The sequence below is a fragment of the Schistocerca americana genome, chromosome 6 (assembly GCF_021461395.2).
Source record: "Schistocerca americana isolate TAMUIC-IGC-003095 chromosome 6, iqSchAmer2.1, whole genome shotgun sequence".
Classification (NCBI taxonomy): Eukaryota; Metazoa; Arthropoda; class Insecta; order Orthoptera; family Acrididae; genus Schistocerca; species Schistocerca americana.
In genome coordinates, this window is record NC_060124.1 from 105,470,487 (window position 1) to 105,490,158 (window position 19,672).

Genomic DNA, 19,672 nt, shown 5'->3' on the forward strand with positions numbered 1-19,672 from the left:
CACCCTGTACCCTTCATGGCATCCGCAAGGACCCTTTCCACATCTGGAATGACTCCCCCCTGTATGCACACGGAGTGCACATTGGTTTTCTTCCCCTCTCTTGCTACCATATCCCTAAGGGGCCCCATTACGCGCCTGACGTTGGAGCTCCCAACTACCAGTAAGCCCACCCTCTGCAACCGCCCGGATCTTGCAGACTGAGGGGCAACCTCTGGAACAGGACAAGCAGCCATGTCAGGCCGAAGATCAGTATCAGCCTGAGACAGAGCCTGAAACCGGTTCGTCAGACAAACTGGAGAGGCCTTCCGTTCAGCCCTCTGGAATGTCCTTCACCCCCTGCCACACCTTGAGACGACCTCCCACTCTACCACAGGTGAGGGATCAGCCTCAATGCGGGCAATATACCGGGCAACCACAGTCGTAGTCCGATCGGGGGATGCGTGGGACGAGCTGGCCGTCCCCGACAAACCCCCATCCGGAACCCCACAGTGATGCCCATTGGCAACAGCCTCAAGCTGTGTGACCGAAGCCAACACTGCCTGAAGCTGGGAGCGAAGGGATGCCAACTCAGCCTGCATCCGAACACAGCAGTTGCAGTCCCTATCCATGCTAAAAACTGTTGTGCAAAGAACGTCTGAACTAATCTACAGAGAGCGCAAACAAATCGACACAAAATTTAAACGGTTATTAAAATACAAGATTGCCTAGTAAATGCAGTAATGCTGCTACTTGCGCACTGCTGACACACTGGTACCTCAAAGAATGTGGGTCAATCATGTATCCAACTTGTCATGGAAACGTAAAAAAGTGCAGAAATGTGTAACGTTATGCAATCCGGCATCTAACAACCATCAATGGAATGTTATATGCATGGACATCCTTCGTTACACAAGGTGTTTCGTAACTGTATTGCTTTTATTTGTAACATATCGGTTTTTATTTTATTATTAAAAATCCTGTGTGGAATGTGCTACACAATAGCCAATGGAATGTCAACATGGTATGTGTGGTATAGTCCGGGAACAGGACCTTTAACAACAAGTTTTGAAACATCAGAAGATCTCAGTCTGAACTTAATTTTATTTTTAATATTATCTTTAATAATGAACAGCCTCAGTTGCACCGTTTACCTAGAATTTACCCAGGTTTCAGTTGGGATAACCCAACCTTCTTCAGAATAGCAGTATCTATTGTTTGTCCATAGTGGAAATCGTCAAGCTAAAACTATAAATCCAAACTGTAAAACTTATCTGGCACTGCCTCGACCTCACTTCATGGCTGGCTCTGAGCACTATGGGACTTAACATCTATGGTCATCAGTCCCCTAGAACTTAGAACTATTTAAACCTAACTAACCTAAGGACATCACACAACACCCAGCCATCACGAGGCAGAGAAAATCCCTGACCCCGCCGGGAATCGAACCCGGGAACCCGGGCGTGCGAAGCGAGAACGCTACCGCACGACCACGAACTGCGGGCTCACTTCATGACCGGGATGCCGCAGCCACCAGTGCTGTACTGGATACAGTCTGAGCTGTTGAAACAGGTAATCAGCAATAAACACTACTGAATGTGATTTTTGGCTAATAAATTTTCTCCGAAGCAATTACGGGTCTCACCTTTTTACCTATAATTATGAGAAATTTTGATAATATTCAGGCCTTGAGACATCATGTCAATTATATTTGGTCACGACGCATTGTTACCAATAAGGAGGCAAGTTGTGGACTTACTAGATACTCTGATGGTCTTATTCCTTGTTATGTCCACCTTAGCTTCCTTAGGAAGTCAATTGCTGGGGTACCTATAAGAAGCACAGAATTTTAAAGTTTGTACACTGTTTTGTTATATTATTTCATTAGTCTCCATTCGTGGCTTCCGATTAGTTTGTTTGTAGTACGAATCCAGGCAGTCTCGATACTCTTTTTTCCCGAAATTTTAACTTTGTAAAGGACCTTAATTAATTGCTTGTAATATTCATGTTCAGTTAAGAATTTCTGTTCTTTTTAGTGTGAAACGATGGGATCCGGCTACGTGCAACGGAAGCGACTGTTGTGGACGGAAGGTGCAGTTGGGCTTAGCTTTCGCTTCTGTTCCTGATGACATGTCGGTGTTGGTAGTATCAAGAAAGTTTCATATTCTCAGACGGACTTTTCGCAGCCACATTATTTTCATATTTCCTGAATAGCTGGAAAGAAATTGTACGCTATGTATAGAGATAGAGGAGGAACAGTGTCGTAGAACTTTTCGACTGGCAGACGTAGGCATGACTGTCACAGGAAATATTCCTAAACGAAGTGTCTACGTCTTCCGTGTAGAGAACGAAATTCCCAACCCTTTCAATGAAAATACAAATAAATCAGGACGTTGTTGGTTGGATCTGTTTCTAAAACGCCATCCAGAAATAGCACAACGCAGAACGCAAAACCAAAATCCCGGAAGGGCTTCCAAATTTAAAGAGTTTTACAAGTTTGTTCGTGGCTGGAACAGCAGCCACAGGATAAAATCTTCGTGAAAAAATGTGCAAAGTGACTTGACCATGGTTTCAACTTTTATAAAAACGTCTTCTTCAGAAGGAAAATTAGTGACAACCTAAACAGGTTAATGGTGTGTATATCATAAACTACGTGTATTATGTAGATACATCAATAATCATAACTCGTCACGAATACAAGAATTTCAAATTTACTAGGTTACATCTTGTAGCGGAGATGCGTTAAAATATACCGGAAGGGCATATGTAAAATTTAAAATTGCACCTCCATGTTATTAAAAACATGCACAAAATGCTGGTTGTCGTTGAGTAGTACCTCACCAACCCAACGTACGTCTGTGTACTGTCGTCAGGTACGTAACGCTTGGGCTAACGAAACCTTTCGGCAAGTGAGTTCACTAGTGGTATGCGCGAATGAGGATGTGCAATAGTGAATGAACATTATTATGCTAAACTTGCTTAAAACGTTAAAATTAAAAGTATGACATTAAAAAACTGATCATATTTAGCTATTTACAAATATAAAACTAACAAAACGACAACCATTAATAAGTCACTATAAAGAGGTTATTATGGTAAAATCAAATAACGTAAACTTCGAGGTAGTATAAATAATAGAAAGTGTAGTAAGATCAGGGAGGAGGATGGGGTTGAAAACACAGTAAAACGAATGCAGTAACGTGTTTTCGATGCCACGCTGTGGCCCTAAGAATGTGGTGGACTTTTTGACCTTTATACAAAAATGACATTTGAAGATCGGGCGCAAGCCGAAATACCGATAGTATTTCCTTAACTTAGCTGGAATGTCCAGGCTAGGAGCAGGGGGTTTTGGAAATTTAATTCCCCATTATGCTTCTTGATTGCTCCTTTAGGTTATGGGAGAATAGTTTTAAGCTTACACAGCATTCAATCAATACAGAAAAATTATTTGGAGTGCGACAATGAAATAGTTGTTACTGAAATTAACTTTACTTAGCTCTTATACGTGGAAAAGGATTTGATTTAATATTTGCAAGACATTCATTAACATTTGAAGTATAGTTGGAGAAGTGTTTTTTAATATAATTTTGTTGTGTTTTTCGATTTCTGACGTTTTTTTAACTTCACAAACTATAATACTTTAATCAATGTTAGCTTTATGTCAGTCTGATTATTTATTATACTGTCAAGATTTATAAAAAAAATAAAAAGTGTTAATTTCATTCTGCAAACTGCAATCTAAAACCAGTTTCTTTTATGTTCGTTTCTTAATGTTGAGATATTGATGAAATTCTCTGAAGAAGGACAATGAAATTTTCTGCAGATGAGTAAAAACTTTCTCTTGTTTAAGTGAAAGCATATGACGGATTTTATTTCCTCGAAACGGCATGTGAACATCTAAATAGATTGAGATTTTCTGTCAGTTAAAAAAATTGATAATCCGATTCCCGAAAAAAGAAAAAAAAACGAGTAAGCGCTTGGTTTTGTTAGTGCGTGGGCTCTGGCTCTGCAGGTAGTTTTCACGTTCCGACGGTAAGCTAATAACAGATTTACGACAAAAAAAAAAAAAAATAAACTTCCACCCCTGGGTGGAAATTTTATTAATCTAGTAATGGATGCCGAGAATTGTTCATTCAAATGTCATAAACCGAGACGAGCATCCAGGGCAAGAAACGAATGGGGTGAAGCGAGGGGGGAGGGGAGGGGGATTGTCAGGGAAATGATAGAAACGCACAAAACTGAAAAATGGAGGATTTATGAACATCAAACCTCAAGAAAAATATTAACATCATAACAAAGAAGAAACAGAGTACCACTAGCATTAATAGAGAGGAAAATGGCATATCCAATAATCATGCGTTATGTTAATGAAAGTAGGGGTCTGAAACTATCTAGAAAATTTCTAGTTTTGAGTCACACATATTCGTTTAAAATGGTGTCATCTTTGTTGACTAAATGTTTAATACTTCCCAATTTTTCTAACAGGTCAAGCCTGTAACCTTTACTCTCCTTATGCAAAAGTTCTGTCTTCTAGTCTCTGTGATGTATGTTAGAGAAGAAGAAAATGTCCAGCAAAAGTGGAATTGTACGTATTTTCCTCGCCTTTACTTAGCAGGCGTTCTTTACATCTTACTTTGAAAAGTCTCCTGTCTGCCCTTGGTAACAGTTAGGGCAGCCATTACATGTAATTTTATAAACACCAGAATTAGTGAAACGATCGTATTGTGTTGTGATTGTATGAGTTAAATTTGGTTTTAGACCATAGTGTTTTAGACTATATTTTATAGGGAAAGTATCTCTGCAGTCGTATTTATTAGTTAAAGGTCTGCTTATCCAGAGCGATACATTTCTTAGAAATGGTACAGAAATAAAATTTTACTTTCGCTACATATCTTCTTGCTGCTGTTGCGTAAAGCTGAACACTTAACAGCTGTCAAGGTTCCATGCCTCATTCTGTAAAAACGTAATCGCTAGTGGATAGCTTTGTTATCTATCTGTCCGTCTGTCCGAGTGTTAAGAACGCTTTTTCTCGGCAACTGATGGACTATGGAGGTGTAAAAATTTTAAATTCCTAAGTCACTTCAATAAAACGAGACGGCCATTTATGTCACATATTTTGATAATGGAAACCTCTCTCATTAAAACCTTTAGCATGCTTTCCGTTGAAATAGGATTACGAAATTTGGCAAGGAGCAAGGTTTCACAGTGAAAGTGAAGGAAGAAATCCGAAAATTGTTTATTTGTAATTATATAACAATTTTTTTTGGCTTTATTCATCTGTCTGTTTCTATGTCTGTCTATTAAAATTATTTTTCTATGGGGCAGTTTGGCGTACCAAGTTCAGTTTTATGTCACATACTAAAGATTGTGGTTCTTTGGCGGTATAAAAAAATTAAGCCTCTAAGTCAATGCAAATGAAAGATTTGGTTATTTATCTCACATATTTTGACAGTCGCAAACTCATTCATCAAAACCTATGAGATACTTCCCGCTGACCTAAAATGATGGAATTTGGTAACAAGCAAGGTATGGTAGTAAAAGTAAAGTAAAAATCATGAAACTTGTTAAATTGTAATTGTATCACAGAAAAATACGTCTTGCCGTTTGAACGTATATTGCATTCATGATAAGTTGCGGTCATATTGTAGTAAATAAATAAAAGATGTTTATGATATGTATATATGAGCGTACAAACCTAAAAAATGGAACATGTCTCAGTAATTATGGACATCAAGCATGAAGAAATATAATAGCATCATAACAAAGAAGAAACAGAGTGCCACCAGCATTAAAAGAGGACGAAAATAGTGTAGCTAATAGTCATGTGTTACGTTAACGGAAGTGGGGGGTCTAAAACTATCTAGAAACGTTCTAGTCTTGAGTCACAACTATTCATTTAAATGGTACCATCATTGTGAAGAAAAAAACTTCCCAATACAATTTTGAACCCTCAGTGCGCTAGTACCACTCACACTTGGCCAGTTGATTTAATAGAGCGAAGCACCATCGTACCGCCCCCTCGATGTAAGAACGAAAACTTTTTTTTTTTTTTTTTTTTGTCAACAGTCTACTGACTAGTTTGATGCGGCCCGCCACGAATTCCTTTCCTGTGCCAACCTCTTCATCTCACAGTAGCACTTGCAACCTACGTCCTCAATTATTTGCTTGACGTATTCCAATCTCTGTCTTCCTCTACAGTTTTTGCCCTCTACAGCTCCCTCTAGTACCATGGAAGTCATTCCCTCATGTCTTAGCAGATGTCCTATCATCCTGTCCCTTCTCCTTATCAGTGTTTTCCACATATTCCTTTCCTCTCCGATTCTGCGTAGAACCTCCTCATTCCTTACCTTATCATCCACCTAATTTTCAACATTCGTCTATAGCATCACATCTCAAATGCTTCGATTCTCTTCTATTCCGGTTTTCCCACAGTCCATGTTTCACTACCATACAATGCTATACTCCAGACGTACATCCTCAGAAATGTCTTCCTCAAATTAAGGCCAGTATTTGATATTAGTAGACTTCTCTTGGCCAGAAATGCCTTTTTTGCCATAGAGAGTCTGGTTTTGATGTCCTCCTTGCTCCGTCCGTCATTGGTTATTTTACTGCCTAGGTAGCAGAATTCCTTAACTTCATTGACTTCATGACCATCAATCCTGATGTTAAGTTTCTCGCTGTTCTCATTTCTACTACTTCTCATTACCTTCGTCTTTCTCCGATTTACTCTCAAACCATACTGTGTACTCATTAGACTGTTCATTCCGTTCAGCAGATAATTTAATTCTTCTTCACTTTCACTCAGAATAGCAATGTCATCAGCGAATCGTATCATTGATATCCTTTCACCTTGTATTTTAATTCCACTCCTGAACCTTTCTTTTATTTCCATCATTGCTTCCTCGATGTACAGATTGAAGAGTAGGGGCGAAAGGCTACAGCCTTGTCTTACACCCTTCTTAATACGAGCACTTCGTTCTTGATCGTTGAAACGCGTACGTTTCATATGTATTCATTACCAGCGATGGCGAGGCATGACAGAATCTCTGACCAGAGAGTTGTTTATCGTTGCTAGTCTGCGCTTGACTGCGCGAGAGTTCAGTTGTGAGTAGGATGTTTTATGTAGCGAGTCGCGAGAGGAAGTAGTCAGCCGACTGTAGTAGCGAGTGGACGGCAGTACTGAGCGGGCGTCGACATGGATCGGCGGCGTGCGCCCTTTACATCTCTGGTCAAGGTTCGGGACGAGGTATATTGTTAAATAAGGTAATGAAGCAGCATTGCGCACATCTGGTAATGTAACACATGTTAATTGTAATTAATTTGTTCAAGAATTGCCCCAATAATAATTTTGTTTTCAAAGCAATCGTTTTTAAGAAAAGAATCATTCCAATTGAAACGATATTTCCTATGCTTTTCCTCCCAGAATCAATTTATCTGATTAATTATTTGGCTCGTTTTCATTATCATAGAATTTTCTTTATTTCTGCTGGGAGGTTACGTTTTACAGCACGATGTCCATTCACATTTAATTATTTTCCATCATTTTTGTGGGGAGGTTACATCGTCCACTCTTATTATTCCCTCTTGGTTGTTGTACATATTGTATATGACCCGTCTCTCCCTATAGCTTACCCCTACTTTTTTCAGAATCTCGAACAGATTGCACCATTTTATATTGCCGAACGCTCTTTCCAGGTCGACAAATCCTATGAAAGTGTCTTGATTTTTCTTTAGCCTTGCTTCCATTATTAGCCGTAACGTCAGAATTGCCTCTCTCGTCCCTTTACTTTTCCTAAAGACAAACTGATCGTCACCTAGCACATTCTCAATTTTCTTTTCCATTCTTCTGTATATTATTCTTGTAAGCAGCTTCGATGCATGAGCTGTTAAGCTGATTGTGCGATAATTCTCGCACCTGTCAGCTCTTGCCGTCTTCGGAATTGCGTGGATGAAGCTTTTCCGAAAGTCAGATGGTATATCGCCAGACTCATATATTCTACACACCAACGTGAATAGTCGTTTTGTTGCCACTTCCCACAATGATTTTATAAATTCTGATGGAATTTTATCTACCCCTTCTGCCTTATTTGACCGTAAGTCCTCCAAAGCTCTTTTAAATTCGGATTCTAATACTGGATCCCCTATCTCTTCTAAATCGACTCCTGTTTCTTCTTCTATCACATCAGACAAATCTTCACCCTCATAGAGGCTTTCAATGTATTCTTTCCACCTATCTGCTCTCTCCTCTGCGTTTAACAGTGGAATTCCTGTTGCACTCTTAATGTTACCACCGTTGCTTTAAATGTCACCAAAGGTTGTTTTGACTTTCCTGTATGCTAAGTCAGTCCTTCCGACAATCATATCTTTTTCGATGCTTTCACATTTTTCCTGCAGCCATTTCGTCTTAGCTTCCCTGCACTTCCTATTTATTTCATTCCTCAGCTACTTGTATTTCTGGATTCCTGATTATCCCGGAACATGTTTGTACTTCCTCCTTACATCAATCAACTGAAGTATTTCTTCTGTTACCCATGGTTTCTTCGCAGCTACCTTCTTTGTACCTATGTTTTCCTTCCCAACTTCTGTGATGGCCCTTTTTAGAGATGTCCATTCCTCTTCAACTGTACTGCCTACTGCGCTATTCCTTATTGCTGTATCTATAGCGTTAGAGAACTTCAAATGTATCTCGTCATTCCTTAGTACTTCCGTATCCCACTTCTTTGCGTATTGATTCTTCCTGACTAATGTCTTGAACTTCAGACTACTCGTCATCACTACCATATTGTGATCTGAGTCTATATCTGCTCCTGGGTACGCCTTACAATCCAGTGTCTGATTTCGGAATCTCTGTCTGACCATGATATAATCTAATTGAAATCTTCCCGTATCTCCCGGCCTTTTCCAAGTATACCTCCTCCTCTTGTGATTCTTGAACAGGGTATTCGCTATTACTAGCTGAAACTTGTTACAGAACTCAATTAGTCTTTCTCCTCTTTCATCCCTTGTCCCAAGCCCATATTTTCCTGTAACCTTTTCTTCTACTCCTTCCCCTACAACTGCATTCCAGTCGCCCATGACTATTAGATTTTCGACCCCCTTTACATACTGCATTACCCTTTCAATATCCTCATACACTCTCTCTATCTGTTCATCTTCAGCTTGCGACGTCGGCATGTATACCTGAACTATCGTTGTCGGTGTTGGTCTGCTGTCGATTCTGATTAGAACCTCCCGGTCACTGAACTGTTCACAGTAACAAACCCTCTGCCCTAGCTTCCTATTCATAACGAATCCTACACCTGTTATACCATTTTCTGCTGCTGTTGATATTACCCGATACTCATCTGACCAGGAATCCTTGTCTTCCTTCCACTTCACTTCACTGACTCCTACTATATCTAGATTGAGCCTTTGCATTTCCCTTTTCAGATTTTATAGTTTCCCTACCACGTTCAAGCTTCTGACATTCCACGCCTGTTATACCATTTTCTGCTGCTGTTGATATTACCCGATACTCATCTGACCAGGAATCCTTGTCTTCCTTCCACTTCACTTCACTGACCCCTACTAGATCTAGATTGAGCCTTTGCATTTCCCTTTTCAGATTTTCTAGTTTCCCTACCACGTTCAAGCTTCTGACATTCCACGCCCCGACTCGTAGAACGTCATCCTTTCGTTGATTATTCAATCTTTTTCTCATGGTAACCTTCCCCTTGGTAGTCCTCTCCCGGAGATCCGAATGGGGGACTATTCCGGAATCTTTTGCCAATGAAGATATCATCATGACACTTCTTCAGTTATAGGCCACATGTCCTGTGGACACACGTTACGTGTCTTTAATGCAGTGGTTTCCATTGCCTTCTGCATCCTCATGTCGTTGATCATTGCTGATTCTTCCGCCTTTAGGGGCAATTTCCCACCCCTAGGACAAGAGAGTGCCCTGAACCTCTATCCGCTCCTCCGCCCTCTTTGACAAGGTCGTTGGCAGAATGAGTCTGACTTCTTATGCCTGAAGTCTTCGACCGCCAATGTTGATTATTTATCAAAATTTAGGCAGTGGCGGGGGTCGAACCCGGGACCGTAGACGTTTTGATTATGAATCAAAGACGCTACCCCTGGACCTAAGCGATCCATCGATCGTAAGCGGCGTACGGATATCTCTTTGCACCATTGGCCTCGAAGGTCGCCTGATTCTTTTCTTTACAATAAGATCAACCAACCTAGGCCCATATACATTGTTAACTGCAATGGCCTGAGTTATGGATATTCATTTCTTGAAAAAAAATGTGCTGCTCTAAAGGAGTGCGCATTGCGCAGTGTATTGAAAGTGGGAAAAATCTATCTCGTGGCTTTGCGGGTGACATCAGTCAGCTTGGATGATATCACTGCGAAATTAGGTTTACGGAAAATGTCAAAGCAGATTTTTTTATTGAGTAGCCTTAGTTTCAAATCTATGAAATTATGTTCCCTATTTTGCCGGCCGAAGTGGCCGTGCGGTTAAAGGCGCTGCAGTCTGGAACCGCAAGACCGCTACGGTCGCAGGTTCGAATCCTGCCTCGGGCATGTATGTTTGTGATGTCCTTAGGTTAGTTAGGTTTAACTAGTTCTAAGTTCTAGGGGACTAATGACATCAGCAGTTGAGTCCCATAGTGCTCAGAGCCATTTGAACCATTTTTTTTAAGTTCCCTATTTTTCTTTTGTATTTCGTTTCTATAGTTAATTTTTTCACGATAGTTGTTAAAAGCATGGAGCATTTGTTGTAGATCATGGTCGCTCCCATTAAATACTATGAGTATGTCGTCTACATAACGAGCATAGAAACGAATCATACTCTTCAAAACGAGATACTCCTCAAAACATTTTCTTCTTGTTACGAATATACAAAAGTATCTGCTAGAATTAGAGGTAACTGACATCCCATAGCTAAACCCAGTGGTTGCTCATATAGTTTCCCAGTGAACTGAAAGTAATTGTAATTTAATACTGTCTGCAACGAAGTCATTAGTTCGGGTACTTGTAGCTCTGTTAATTTTCTTGTGTCACCAGATACCATTTTCAATAATTTTGAAAGTAAAGTCTAGCAGAACATTAGAATACAAACTTATAACGTCAAAAGGAAATCGGCTGAGAGGAAGGACAGCAGTCAATCGTTTTCAACTAATTTATTAAATCAGCACTGTATTTAGTAAAGTGGACTGTCTACATCCCACTGAGAACCGGCCGAATAGGGTGATTTTGTTCGTATACCTTAAACTGACTTCTCAAAATAGTTGGCTTAGGTTTCATGTTAATTACCTTTTTCTTTTGAAATTATTTCATGACTTTTTAGTTGTACCTCAGGTATTCCTAATGTAGGGGTAAGACGATTATCGACTTTGGAGTTACTATTTTCCTCAGCAGTTTTCTGCAAATGTGACTGTATTTTCTCTCTGAGAAGTGGTCCAATATCGGCCAGCCATATTATTTCAGAGCAATGTAAGAATATCAAACCACATGCATTGCCAAAAAATTGTTGCCATAATTTTCCGGCGATGCGACCTTCTACGCATTCTTCGGCGCAAAGTCACAAGAGGAAAACATTTGACTGCGGCTCGTTTTGCGGAGTGTTGTAATGAATACAGGTCTTATCGCGGGTGACAACTAGATGCAAAAAGGTCCTTCGTAAACAGGGTAATTTAATACCTTCTAAATTATTAAATATCGTCACATTCCTTAGACAGAGGCAGTTTAAAGCCCAAGCGATACAACCAGCTGTTAGGTCACCAAGCTGAGAGGCGCGCCAGAGGCGCCATAGCCGGCCGCTGTGGCCGAGCGGTTCTAGGCGCTTAAGTCCGGAACCGCGCTGCTGCTACGGTCGCAGGTTCGAATCCTGCCTCGGGAATGGATGTATATGATGTCCTTAGGTTTAAGTAGTTCTAAGTTCTAGGGAATCGATGACCTCAGATGGTTAAGTCCCATAGTGCTCAGAGCCATTTGAACCATTTGAAGAGGCGCCATATCTGTAGGATGTCTGTACAGGATGTATCACAATAAGCAGCGGCCGCTTGGAGACCCAAACTGAGTCGGGGCGCCAGGGGCACCGATGCGCGAGGTTTGTCTACAGTACGCGTCATAATTAGTAGCTGGCACAGGTGAAACTGTACTAGTGGAAAGAAGCGGAGGGCCCACCAAATTTTGAGGGGCGTTCTATAAGTAATGCAACACATCTTTTTTTCTGAAAGGAGGCTGATTTTATTCAGGCTTCTTATGCACCATCTGGTCTTACACCACTTTGTTTGGAGAGCCTGTATGCCCCCATAGTACCAGTCTACTGGTCGACGTCGGAGCGAACGTCTTGCTGCTTCAGTAAGCTCCCCATCATCCACGTACTGCTTCCGGACGAGTGCCCCCTTCGTTGGGCCAAACAAGAGAAATTCGGAAGACGCGAGGTTTGGACTGTAGTGTGAATGAGGAAGAACAGTACAGTGAAGATTTGTGAGGTCCACTCGGGTGCGCAGATCTGTATGAGACCATGCGTTGTCGTGGAGAAGGAGAAGATCGTTTTCAGTAGTGTGGCGACGGACAAACTGAAGTCATCTCTTCAATTCCCTGAGGAGAGCACAATACACGTTTGTTGCGCCATGAGGGAGCACATCAAAGAGAATAACACCTTCAGAGCCCCAGAAGACCATAGGCATGGCCTTACTGGTTTAAGGCGCAGCTCCTAGCTTGTTCTTTGGAGGGGAGGTGGTCTGACACTACACTTCATCACCTATGACGACGTTTGACAAAAAATTGTCGCGATCAGCCTCGTAATGCGAAGCAAGTTCAGCACAAATGATCCTTAGTTGCTTTTTTTTGGTCTTCTGTTAGACGGCGAGGAACGCAGTGGTCACACAGCTTTGGCTACAACAGGCGGTGGACAAGTGAGTCAACACAACCAACAGAGACGCCCTGTTATGATCCGTCAGTCATCTCGAATGAGAGTGTCCGCACGTTCCAAAATTACATGAATCAGAGGTGTGTGCGGCCGGCCGTTCGGTGGGAGATGGAACGGGCTTGTACGAACTTGTTGCGATGATGACAGATACCTCGCCCAGCGACTCACCGTGCTTTTGTTCAGTGCCAGGTCTCCATAAAAAAAAAGAAACTCAATAACATCTCTCTGCTTGCAACGCACCTCCGTTATAGGGACGCCAGTCATCAGTGAAACAACCGGTTTCTGGTTGTATATGTTCTTTTCAATGACAGTTTAACCAGCCAGTCAAAACCTCTGAAAACAGCCGGTTTCTGAAATAACCGATTTCCGGTTTTTTTATTTATATTACTCCCAGTAATAAAAGTAGATATCGAACAAATGACTGAAAAATTTTGACTACCTCTGGTCCAAGGTACACACAATCAAAATATTAAATTAAATAGGCAAATATGAGAAAACTTAGTCCGTCTACCATTCGCTGCTTTTTTTCAAAGGTTGCCTATTACAACAATCCCACCAGTATTCTCCTATTGATTCTAATTTTTTTGGAGCTCAATTCAAAAATTATGCTGTAATTAGCGATCATATCACTGTTTGGATATCACGAATAGTCATTGCTAAATTGGGAAAATTGTGGTTGAAGAACAAGGGCCACAAGCAGAGAGATGCATGTTATGTAGATACAGGAAGCAGACCAGCTGCTTTCTATTTTTATTGCAAACCATGAATGAACTGTTAAGTTTCATGTTTTCTTCTTATATTGTGTCACATGCTGATTGTGGCTCCTGTAGTTTTTAATCTTTTAAAGCAAATGGAGCATTGTACTTCGCTGATACTGCATTTCCAAAAATACTTCCAGGCTAAGGGTGGTTCCATTCTCTAATACAGCTGATGTTCGACGACGACAGTGACAAACTACCATGTAGACAAGATGCGGCAGGTCTTGCACACTGCATGCCGTTTAATAGGCCACGCCATATGGTAACAGATAAATAATTGTCTCAGCAGTGCTGTACCAATTCTTACGCCATACATTTCTTCCCCATTTATATTGGTATTTTTATTAAAATAACACTGTTCGATTTTTACATTTTCTATGCTAATGCAATATTTCACAGCAGAGCAAATTTCACTAATTAGAGTTACTCTTTCTTTAAGAAAGATGTATTTATAAACTAAAAATTTTAGCGCAGCTGCTATGGCTAACTGATACTTAGGGTTTTTACACTATTATTTATAAAAAAAAACTGTTACAATAAATACCGAAAAATACCAGTATCAGTTTTAACCGACTGGTTTCCCCATTCCTGCTGCATTACAGACACCATTTTTAAGACTTGGTATAGCGCCGCTGCCTGTCGGAACCTCATGAAACTATACGGGCTGAAGCGGGAATATTCCACGATGTCTCCCAACAATTTCGGTATTTTTTCCAACCGAAACTGGTCGAAGATAAAAATGTGTTGCATTACTTATTGAGCGCCCCTCGTATAGCTCACTTGTGTGGAAAAATGTTCTCGAACCGGCCGTGCTTACAGAATACTTAACGTCTAGACCTCTCTGCCGGGATCTTCTTCTGATGACTTTTCTTGTGCCAGGGTAGTTGAAACGACGAGGACAACAGAAGAATCCTGAAGATGGTCGCAGCAGAGTGGAGGAAATGTTGTGTATTCTATAAGTTTCACGGGGAATGTGGTGCTGCTTAAAAACTCAAAAGGTTTATCGGAAATGACAACTAGGGGAAAAGCCAGTAGGCTTACAATAAATCTCTTAAACAGCTCCATAGACAGTTTCGAAATTAAAAGTCACATTCTCATGATGTCACAGTTAGCAACTGCGGCATCCGCTGAGTAGACAGTTTTTTTTATCGCCAACTTACCAAGGAAAAACTTTCATTTCCGTAGACATACCTAAGGCCCTTGTAATTTCTTGCACTTTGGAAGACCACAGAGAGTACTGTCTTGATTTTTTCAGTGATTTATACCATAATCACATTCGCATTGAGTTCTGGGCGATCCTCGAGAAAAACGTGTCTTTGACAGAGTTTAAACCCGTTGAACCAATATCTAATCGTCGTCACTATCGGCGGAGGATCGCCTTCAGCGACATCCATTTTACCTCTCATCATTTCACTGTTTCCATCTCGGCAAGAACTTACCGAAATGGCTTAAAATGCAAAATAACATTTGAACGAGTGTAATTCTCTTGTAGAGCCGTCTGACCGATGGTGGTACACGATGGCACCATGAAAGGTGAGCTAGCAATGACATTTCTCATCCAACATGGGCACTTACTAATACTCCGTTGTATTTGCGATTGAACACCGTCTCTATGGGTTCGATTCCCGGCTGGGTCAGAGATTTTCTCCGCTCAGGGACTGGGTGTTGTGTTGTCTTCATCATTATTTTATCCCCATCCGGCGCGCAGGTCGCCCAATGTGGCGTCGAATATAAAAAGACGTGCACCAAGGCGGCCGGACCTGCCCCGTCAGGGGCCTCCGGGCCAATCACACCACTCATTTCCATTCAAGTAGAAATTTCAGATAAGAGAAATAATTTAAGGGCAATGAAAAGTGGTATTACAGACTCGTTCTTTGAAAACAGTCATCAACCTAATGGAACAGAAACAAACCCCCAAGATCCTAAGGCATTGTACTGTTTGTTAACAACAACAGAGAATTTCTACATTCAGGAAGCTGTTGCACAGGGCAAAAAACTCATATTTAAAACAGTAAGCGTTGCCTGGGGGTAGCCTCTTTTACTGACAAGCCATCAGATTTTAAAACAAAATCGTCAGCAATAGCAACCGAAGGCTTTCGGTACAACGAGTCATCATCGTTCTGTAAACGCCATCTTTAAAGAGGACAGAAGAGTGAACAGAGTTTCGTGGCAATGTCGTGCACTTGGGGTACGAAACTGTCCGTAAAAGGCACAAGAATCAGCAATGATCAAAGGCATGAGGATGCCGAAGGTAATGGAGAAGCACTACATTAAAGACACACAATGTGTATCCACAGGACAAGTGGCCTGTGATTGAAAAAGTGTCGTGGTGATTTCTCCACTGACAAAAAGTTCAGGATTAATCCCACATTTGGATCCACAGGAGGAGCTGCTCAGGAGGAGGTGACTATGAAAAAAAGATTGAATAACCAACGAAAGGGTAACGTCCTATGAGTCGGGGCGTGGAATGTCAGAAACTCCTACGTGGTAGGGAAGGTAGAACATCTGAAAAGGGAATTGATAAGGCTCAGTTTAGATGTAGCGGGGGTAAGTGAAGTGAAATGGAAAGAAGTCGAATATTTCTGGTCAGACGTGTATAGGGTAATATCAACAACAAAAAGAAAATGGTATAACAGGAGTAGGATTCGGTGTGAGTAGTACTGTAGGACAGAGAGTGAGTCACTGTGAACAGTTCAGTGACAAGATCGTTCTCAATCACAGTTCAGATATACAACCCGATGTATCAAGCAGAGGATGAAATATATATGAAGATACTGAACGGATAGTGGAGATCACAACCTAAATAATCATTACCGACTGAAAAGTGATCGTGAGGGAAGGAACAGAAGAGACACTTAAGAGAGAAGAAGTGGGAGAGGACAAAGGCCACTTTAATCCTGAAATAACTCCAGAAGAGAAAAAAAGCGGAAAGAGATGGGAAACTGAAGTACTGAACAATGATGACAACCGTCTGAAAATCTGTAAGATTGCGATAGCAAAAATCGCAGTTGGCAGTTCAAAAAAATGGTTGAAATGGCTCTGAGCACTGTGGGACTTAACTGCTGTGGTCATCAGCCCCCTAGAACTCAGAACTACTTAAACCTAACTAACCTAAGGACATCACACACATCCATGCCCGAGGCAGGATTCGAACCTGCGACCGTAGCAGTCGCGCGGCTCCAGACTGTAGTGCCTAGAACCGCTCGGCCACAACGGCCGGCAGTTGGCAGTTCAGTCGAAGAGGAACGAACATCTTTGAAAATAGAGGCGAAGCAGACTGGGTGGTAGGAGGAAGTCTCACTAGGGAACTTAACAGACTTTAGGTAAACTAGGATTCAGGGCGTTTCCCACGGTTCAGGATAATGTGTACGGTGTTGTAAAGACCTGGAAGGATTGAAAGGAATTAAAGAAGCCGGCTTTAGAATGTCTGTTAGTAATACAGTCACTTGGAGCAGTGTTGAATTTCTTCTGTAGGCTATGTATTCTATGCTGTGAATGGCGTGTTCAGTTCTGTGCTACGTTGTTCAACTACGGATCTTCAAATTGAGAGCAAGAGGTGGAACAGTGATATCTGGACTGTAGGAAACAGAAAGTAGTCGAAATGAGGGCAATCACGAAATGTCAAAATGTAGGAGAGACAATACCTTGAGTGATTCGATTTACTCAGTTTGTCAAGTAGTGATAGGTATTGTGGGGGTGAGGATTTAAAGGCCTTGAAGAAGTTTATCAGGGGTGAAGAGACAAGTCTGTTACAAGTCTGGCATTTCTAAGTGTTTAGGTTTCTAATATATCTTTGGTTTGCCAGTGATGTATGAGTGCATCATGGTCACGAATCTGTAGGAAGAGCCTGTACAATCGACGTAGTTCCCTGAAAATGAGTACAGAGTGTGGAACCAAAGTGGAGCTGGCGTGATGTGGGACAACATGGGTTCTAGTATCGTCTACTGTAGAAAATAAGTAACTTGGAGACATTATCAGGGCCTTGGAAGGTTATTAGATGACCTGCCATGTGGTTCTCAATGGATATCTGGTATGCGCTCCAGTTGGTGTGGAAGTAATCTTAGATAGCTTTAGGATGGACGTTGAGATTTGGCGTATGGGGTTGGGTACTGCATAGGAGATATTTAGAATGGTAGGTAGGTGATCACTTCCAATCTGATCAAAAGCTTCTATAGTAACACGCCCAAGGATATTAGCTGATTCTATGACAACAAGGGATGCGGAAACACGTTCGGGGCGATTGTGATGTATCGGGACTGCATTACCTTAGAGGTATCAGCGAACTGACGCTACCACAGGAACAACTGTAGATGTTTAGATCAGCAACAAAAATATAAGTGAGGAAGATATTGTCCATATGGGAGGTTATAAGTAAGAGGATGGTTAGGTCGAATGTACGTTGTGTTAGAGGTTGCGATTATGCTTTTGAAAAAGACGATGAACATGAGATGTTCGGAACTAGTATTAAACAAGGATTGCGGCAGAACAGGAATGTTCTACTAGTCACCAATAGCACCCTCTTCATGTGTTATCTCCACCCGATAAATGTATGGAAAAAATCTTTTTTTGTGCCAACGGCTTTACAATTTTATTTATTCTCCATTTGTTTCGGTACTAGCTATCGTCTTCAGAGGAGATGATATACGATACAAAGCAGCATAATGTAAGTATGTGATTTCTTACTGTCTTTCAACATGAAAATACCTGTACAATATTTTGAAGCATTGGATACAAGTATAACATGTCACGAATTACCACAATAACTGTTTCACTGAATTTCCATTGTAGTAGATTTACGCAATCGAACTATGGTAACACTTACACACTTGATCTTGACACCAAATAACCATCACAAGGTCAGCCAAGGCGTAATCTACATAAGAAGAAACTATTTCGTCGATATATGGTACACAGGACGTAATACAGTCCAATGACAAGTAGCAAAATTAAAAAAGAAGAGATTAAAAATTTATCACGGAACGTCCACAGGTCAAAAATGCAGTCCAAAGATAAAACTACAATACTAAAAGAAGACATTACATGTTCACCAAAGAATTTCTGGTGCAGTTACGCTTTGCTGGTATATCTGTTGTATTGTTTTTTCGATCCCAGAGGAAGTGGTTAAAAATTCAGGTTAAGGTGGGTCAGTTAGTAGTGGTGACAACGATACATTACCCAAAAATAGATGTCACATTTGCATAAAAAGTAAATAAGCCCTCAACATATATGTTTCTCACTCTCAACCTGGAGGAATCTAGTGTAATCAAATACTGCATACACATTATGTGTCTACTATGCTACACAGCATTGCACAAAAATTGTGATCGTAACAAGTTTTATATATAAAAGCAGTGAGAGAATGGCAAGTATCATATTAATAAAATTTATGTACATCATCCATAACCGTCACTGGAACACATCAAAAATAATTTCATTGTAAATTTTACATTCAGACATTTTTCATCTTCACCCCCCCCCCTTTCCCCCTGCCCCATCAGCTTCCTTCCCCTTGTTCTCTGTCTCCTTCTTATCACTTTGCGACTTGGTAATTCAAGAAGTTATTTAATAGGGAAATTATATTGTCAAAACGGTATTTATAACTGCCCACAAACCTTGATTTCAGGCAACCAATGAAAATGTTACTGGGTGTGGCTATATTACACAACAAAAAATACAAAAACTAAGCGAGGTACAGTTTAGCGCCTTCATTCTGAGATTATTTATCGAACATGATGTTGTTATCAGATATATATAAGACACGAGTACCCTATTATATGTTAACCACAGAAGAGGAATTTTTACTTTCTAGCGTAAGCAATGCTTGCCCTAGCAAATTGTAAAGTATACAAGATAAGATTATCTGCACACTATGAAATTAGATTGAAATTATTATGTATTGCAGTATTATCTATATACATTGCTGTAAATGCTGAATTTCATTACATTACTACCAACTTTGTTAACTTCAAAAAGTGACATACAAGTAATCAATGTAATCTTTTACATGAACTACACAATT